Genomic DNA, 7500 nt, shown 5'->3' on the forward strand with positions numbered 1-7500 from the left:
GAATGCATTAATGCCATTTTTCATGGTGTGTGTGTCTCTGTCTGTCTCTATGTCTGTGAGAGCTGTAAGTGTGTGAATGGGTGTACTGTGGTGGTCATATATTTACATACCCCAGTTATTTAGTTTTTTAGCCATTTTTCTGATAATGTGAATGATACCAAAATCTTTGCTTATCACTTATGATTATTGTTTCAATGAAGCCATCTATTGGAAAGAAACTAGTTTTAGTTTTTTTTTTTTTAAATAACGATAACAACAGAAACTACCCAAAAAAGCTTGATCATAAATTGAGGCTCATAACAGTCATACCATTTCACACAAGTGGGTCTGAATGGCCATTACAGTTAACCATCTCCACTTGTGAGCTGTTGTCTGATTTGATTGAACATAAAAGGTCAATGAGTAGTTGAACTCCTGAGAGAACCTTGCATCCCTCAAATCAGTGCTTCACTACAGTTTTCATGTTACATCATGACCAGGGCTGGACTGGCAATCTGGCAAACCGGGCAAAATCCCGGTGGGCCGACGCCCCTAGAGGGCCGATGATGTCGGTTTTAAAAAATAATTGTTATTAATGTTTTTTTTTAAATGTGACCGGCGGCCCACAATTTCGTGCTGACGGCCCTCGGCCCTCCTCCAATGACATCAGCCCACACATAAAGGGGGTAGAGGGAGGGGGTGTCCCATTGGTGCATCTGAGTCGGACTTAACTATTCATTGCGGCCCCACCCCTACCCTGCATTACGCGCGCAAATTTGAGACACAAGCGATGGAGAGACGAAAACTAAAAGGTGGTGTGGAAAAGCTTGCGGAAAAGGGATTTAAAAAAAAAACTTGCAGCAGAGGCAAGATAATGTGTTCACGCATGTAGTGTTGTAGCAGCAGGAGAGGGACAACAACTTCTGCATGTTGGAAGTGAAGGAGCACGCTAGGAGACAGCAGGTGAAAAGCGGCTGTAGTAGCCTCTACGAGACCTGACAGGTATGAGTCAAGTCAAGATCTGTTCTTTCAAACTTTAGGATACTCCATGCCTCTCCCCAACTCTCACTTCAGCATTAAACATTAATATTGAATAAGCCATTAATTTCCACCACCATAAGTGTGCTTGAGTGCTTTGAACCGGTCGCACGACTCACGGACATAGAAGACCAACATTCCATACACCAAACCACTGACGTGAATAATATTAACAATATAGTAGCCACGGCAGTGTACCAAATGCGTTTCGAAGACTGTCAAACTCGTGCCTACCCTCGCTAAATATTCAGCGATTGTTTGCGTAATCACATTTACCACGCAGTGAAAATGTCCATAGGCTATGTCGTGTAACGGTTGTCGCGTCTCGCGTGTGGAAAAGATTTGGCAAACGGATTTTTTTTTTAATTGTAACTCCTCTTGGAACACAATCAAACCATATTCTGTAGGTAAAGACCTAGCATATCTCTCTCTCTCTCTCTCTCTCTCTCTCTCTCTCTCTCTCTCTCTCTCTCTCTCTCTCTCTCTCTCTCTCTCTCTCTCTCAGCTGTTATTTTATCCAGGACAATTAGAAATGATAAATGATTGAAGAATTTCTTTTGAATAAGCTTTTGATACAGTTTTATCTGTAGACTATTTTATATGTAGCCTACCACTTTCAGCACTGCTCATTTTGAAACTTCAGTATGTTAATGCTTTCTTAACATATTTGACACACTAAATAATTGTGGTGGCTACAGTGATTTTCTTTCATCATTCAAGCTATTAAAGTAGCTTCCTTATGCAATGAGAGATGCATTTTGATAACAGGAAATTAACCCCTCTTCTAATGCACCTGTTAGAAGAAACCCTCAATTTAACATTAATCTATAGGTCAATTTATGAGTAGGCTATACACTGAATACTATATTAATTTGAATATTTTGCAAGTGCTGCATAGGCTACATTGTGATAAATAATCTATCTCCCTCTTCTCATCTAGTCAAACCAGGCCAGGATGAGGTTGAGTTAGAGAGAGCAGTAGGCCTAGAGTAGGCCTAGATTACTTTTGCTGTGAGTGTGGTCATCTATTGCATTTCTAAACCACTGCCCAAACTAAGATTCATTTTAAATTTATAGTTGATATAGTCAGCGCACATTTCCTGGTGTTTTCTGGTAGCTGAAAGAGAGATTCATGCATGAATATTGCGCCTTTTCGCATAGGCCGCTTGGTCAATAAGTAGTCGGATGTGCTCCGCTGATTATGAGGGGCCGGTCTGGGCCAAAATTGCCCGGGCCATTTTGTTCTCCCAGTCCAGGCCTGCATCATGAAGAAAGCTAAAAAAAAATTGATACGGTCTTTCGGGACAGATAATTGAACTCTATGAAACAGGAAAGGCATATAAAAACCATCAAGCAAATTCAGAATGTCAATTGGCACTGTTGAAATTTTAATTCAGAGGTGCAATATGAGGGTTTTGGTTGGAATCAAGCCATAGGCAGGTAGATGAAATAAAGTCTCGTCCATAATTGCAGAGGAAGTTGTTCAGGAGGCCTAGGACAACCAAAAAGCAACTTCAGGTGAAATAAAGGACAACATGAAAAAATGTTTCAAGCTGTACAGCAAAATGGCACTTGAGGAGAGATGATCCGTTGGGGGTTGCCAGGAGAAAGCCATTGGTACAAAAATGCAAACATGTTATTTTGCTTATGATAGACCAAATAGCATAGTGACAAGCGTCAAGTCTCATCAGACTTGAAGCTGCACACGGGCCATTGTTTGTGCATGCCAACATGACAATAATCCAAAACAGAAAGCCATATCAGCCTGTCATTAGCTTGAGAAAAATAAAATGCTCCTGCAAGACACCCAACGATATTATAGGAAACAACCATTCTTCCACCAAGAATGGGCTGTTTTGCCATCCGAGAAAATTAAGAATCTTATCCACAACTATTACGAACGATTTAAAGCGGTCAATGATGTTAAACGGGGCAGTATATACAGCATCAGAAACTATGTGTAGGGAGTGAAAAAAAGGGTTTTGCATGATCCTTCATATTCTATGAGCAATCGCTAAGCAAGTATATATTCTGTCACGGTATGTAAACATATGACCACCACTGTATGTCTGCCTGTTTGTCTGAGTTTTGTGTCTGTGTGTGTTGGTTGTGAGTACACACATGTGTGTGTATGTATGCATATACACAGTAAGGGTGCATTTATTAGTCGCTGTTTACAGTATGTGAGTGTGAGCTTGCATCCAATAAATGCCTGTCTGTGTGGCATGCTGGTCTGACAACAAAACCACAGAAATCCAAGAAAGTGCTGTGTAGGGAAGGGAAGGGTCCCGCCTCACACAATCTGCCAGAAAAGCCTTGTCTCAGCACTGAAAATGCAGCCAGCGCAGGCCGGTATTGGTGTAGCAGCACACGTGTGTGTATGTTTCACAGTGTTGAGAGAGAGAGAGAGAGAGAGAGAGAGAGAGAGAGAGAGAGAGAGAGAGAGAGAGAGAGAGAGAGAGAGAGAGAGAGAGAGAGAGAGAGAGAGAGAGACAGACAGACAGACAGACAGACAGACAGACAGACAGACAGACAGACAGAGCGTGTGTGAGAGAGAGAAAGTGTGTGTGTGTGTGTGTGTGTGTGTGTGTGTGTGTGTGTGTGTGTGTGTGTGTGTGTGTGTGTGTGTGTGTGTGTGTGTGTGTGTGTGTGTGTGTGTGTGTGTGTGTGTGTGTGGGTACTGTATGTCCCTGTATATGTACCTTATGTGTAGTGAGACTATATACATATATATTTATTTCAGGGATCGTGGGAATGGAATAAGATGCTATAAATCAAGCCAACTGCAGTTCTCTCTTTCTTTCTTCTTATCCTCTCATTCCTTTTCCCTTCGCTCTTTGTAGTACATAGCACTTGTCTTTGCTTCTCTCTCTGTCTCTCTCTCTGTCTCTCTCTGTCTCTCTCTCTCTCTCTCTCTCTCTCTCTCTCTCTCTCTCTCTCTCTCCACCGTGCGCTAGCTTGATAATGACTGCTCTTTAATTAACATACTGCTCTCAGGGATATACTGGTCGAGGAGTGCAGAATATACGCACGGTACACACACACGCTGCTTTAATTGGACTGCAGATTCAGCAGACAAAAAGTTCTGGCAATCGTCCCAGTGGAGCCGGGCCCAGGCTGACCCAGCTCAGCCCATCCCATACCCGTGTTGTGTCGATATGAGCTTCGCTACCCTGTCGAGCTGAGCTACCAAGCCATTATTACAATAGCACTAGTAGCGCCCCTCGGGACTAGAGTTAAAGTCTGGGCTATGCTCGTAGCCTATTGTTAGCTCCTCTATGTTAATAGCCTATTAGGCTATGCTAATAGCCTATTTTTAGCTCCTATGCGTTAATAGCCTATTAGGCTATGCTAATAGCCTATTGTTAGCTTTTGTCGAAGACGCAGCCCATTTCGACAGAACACCGGCCCAGCCCCAGCACCCTACCCTCCAAAAGCGTCTTTCTCCTCCATCCCATCTCTCCCCCAACTCACTCCCTCAGCAGTCATAGTGGCTATGGGTTAGGGCTGGGTTGGGCTGGGTTTCGTTGGGTGGGCGGTAGTTTTAGCAAGGAAGGGGATTTTTCCATGCAGTGAAAAAGAAAATGGAATCTGGCCTTCCTTCTTGGGTGGTGCCGGATTCCATCTATTGTAAAGCTAAGGAGCAGTGCATTATTCTCAGGAGTTCTGCTGCTACAGTACCGCTTGTTAGATCGGAAGTTATTTATAAAGGCTATGTATGTAGGTTGTATACGTCTATGTGTGTGAGACTGTATTAGTTCAGTTACAGGGGAAGTAGCAGTTGATTGGCAGATAGCAGCCTTGTAGGCCAGTATAAGAACAGTGTTTTGTTAGAAAACAGTAATATGAGGTAAAACAGTATTCCCAGGAGTTCTGCTTCTATTGACTGTTAATATATATTTTGGAGCGAGAACTTTGTAGACTATATGCATGCACTGGGTCAATGAACGTGGAGGTAGCAGCTGATTGGCATGATTGCCAATCGCCAATGATAAAATGCAGTAATATGCATCAATTAAAGTACGAGCACAGATCATTTTGCAGTGCTATTAGAACACCCGTGTGTTAGGTGAAGTTGAACTCTCAAGTGTTGAATTAACACTGAGGAGTTTATCGTATGTCGTATCAGAATTGTGATTTTACTAACCGTCCACAAGAAGGGCAGTCAAGCGGTTAGGGTGTCAGATTGTAGCCCAAAGGTTGTTGGTGGGGAGAGTAATTAACCAGTGCTTTCCCCCATCCTCCTCCAAGACGGAGTTAACCTGAGCACACCACCGCACTGCGCCATTGGGGGCTGCCCCCTAGCATGGGCGAGGCATAAATGCAAATGTGTGTGGTGCAGTGTGCACTTATGTGCTGTGGAGTGTTGTGTCACAATGACAACGGGAGTTGGAGTTTCCCAGATGGGCTTTCAAGACTCTCCTGCTGTCTTTGTCATCCGCCAACAGTAGTACCATGTACTTTCCCTTTCACAGCCATGATGTTGAAAATACGACCCTTCTTCTGGCGACTGTCTCTGGCGTACAGTAGGCTCATTTATCTTACAGTGCTTCTCTGTATTGATCGTAATCGATTTTTTTTTTCTCCTGAACATTTCGGGCTCTCTGCCCGGAAGAGGGGTGGACACCATCCTGTAATTAGATCTCACTCACTCAGGACACACATACAGACACGCACACAGGCACGCAGGCAAGCGCGCGCGCACACACACACACACACACACACACACACACACACACACACACACACACACACACACACACAAACACACACACACACACACACACACACACACACACACACACACACACACACACACACACACACACACACACACACACACATTCCACAGACTGCTCTTGCTGCAGGGGTCTTAGTTTGATTACAGAAAAGTGCAGCATCCACAGTGTCACACACACAATCACGTGCAGACTCTCTCTCTCTCTCTCTCTCTCTCTCTCTCTCTCTCTCTCTCTCTCTCTCTCTCTCTCTCTCTCTCTCACACACACACACACACACACACACGCACACACGCACACACACACACACACACACACACACACACACACACACACACACACGTAACAATACCACATCCTATAGGACATGCAATAGATGCTTTCACGATCAGTATTATCTGCTTGTGGGGTCTTATAGTCTAGACACGTCTTCCGGTCTTCAGCAGACTCCAACACTGTTCCTCAATCTGCTGCTGCTGCTGCTGTTGAGACAGTTTGATAAATGTGTTCATTAATCCCTAATGCCTTGGTCTCAGCCCCAGCCCCAGCCCCAGCCCCAGCCTCAGCACCAGCCCCAGCCCCAATCCGAGCCCCTGCCCCCGCCCCCGCCCCCGCCCCCGCCTCAGCCTCAGCCCCCGCCCCAGCCCCAGCCCCAGCCCCAGCCCCAGCCCTGGCCTGCTTGCCTGCCTGCCTGCCTGTACGTTCAGGTCAGAGCCAGCGGTCAATGAAAATTAAATGAGGCAAAATGAAATAGCCGACTGCTTAATTCACTGAGAGTGAGCTTGGGTGGGTGGAGGAGAGAAGAGAAGAGAAGAGAAGAGAAGAGAAGAGAAGAGAAGAGAAGAGAAGAGAAGAGAAGAGAAGAGAAGAGAAGAGAAGAGAAGAGAAGAGAAGAGAAGAGAAGAGAAGGCGAGGCGAGGCGAGGCGAGGGGAGGGGAGGGGAGGGGAGAGGAGAGGAGAGGAGAGGAGAGGAAAGGAGAGGAGAGGAGAGGAGAGGAGAGGAGAGGAGAGAGGAGAAGAGTAGTGGAGAGAAGAGAAGAGCGGAGAGGAAAGGAGAGGAGAGGAGAGGAGAGAAAAGAGGAGAGGAGAGGAGAGGAAGAGAGATTAAATAGCCGTGAAAAGCGTAGGACAAGAAAGGATTGGAATGAAAATAGAAGAGAGGTCCGAAATGGAGTGGAGAAGAGCGCAGGGGAAAGAAGAGGAAAGGACAAGAAAACAATTGTAATCAAAAGAAGACAAGAGAATTGGAATAGAAAAAAGGAGAGTAGACAGGAGAAGAGTGGAAGAGGACAGCAATAGAGTGGAAGGGAGAACAGAGGTGGGGCGGTGGTTAAAGGAGAGGAGATGAGAAGACGGGAGAGGGCTGGGGTGGTCAGGAGAGGAGAGGAAGCAGCTGAAATGGAAAAACAGCAGACGACTAATGTTGTGAAGGGGAGAGGAAGAGAGTAGTACAGTAACATCACCTGATTCAGCAAATGCATGTGGATTGTTGAGGTAAACTGGGGCTTGGGGGGTGGCTTCTCTGGGGTTAGAGTAGTAGTCTTAGCAGAAGGGAGCATCATGGTGGGACCAGCCACTTGTAACTTTCAGTAACCATTTTCAATACAGCTACGTAATGTATCTGTCTCTGTCTCTGTCCGTCTGTCTCACTGCATCTGTCCATCCATCCTTCGATTTATGAGTTTATTAATTGACTGACTGACTGATTGATTGGTTCATTGATTGATTGATTGATTGATTGATT

General features: G+C 45.1%; 1 pseudogene; it reads left to right on the forward strand.

The window, feature by feature from the left end:
• LOC134451756 (keratin-associated protein 5-1-like) overlaps window positions 1-7500 on the forward strand; it is a 15578-nt pseudogene that overhangs the window by 2032 nt on the left and 6046 nt on the right.

The sequence above is a fragment of the Engraulis encrasicolus genome, chromosome 7 (assembly GCF_034702125.1).
Source record: "Engraulis encrasicolus isolate BLACKSEA-1 chromosome 7, IST_EnEncr_1.0, whole genome shotgun sequence".
Taxonomy (NCBI): Eukaryota; Metazoa; Chordata; class Actinopteri; order Clupeiformes; family Engraulidae; genus Engraulis; species Engraulis encrasicolus.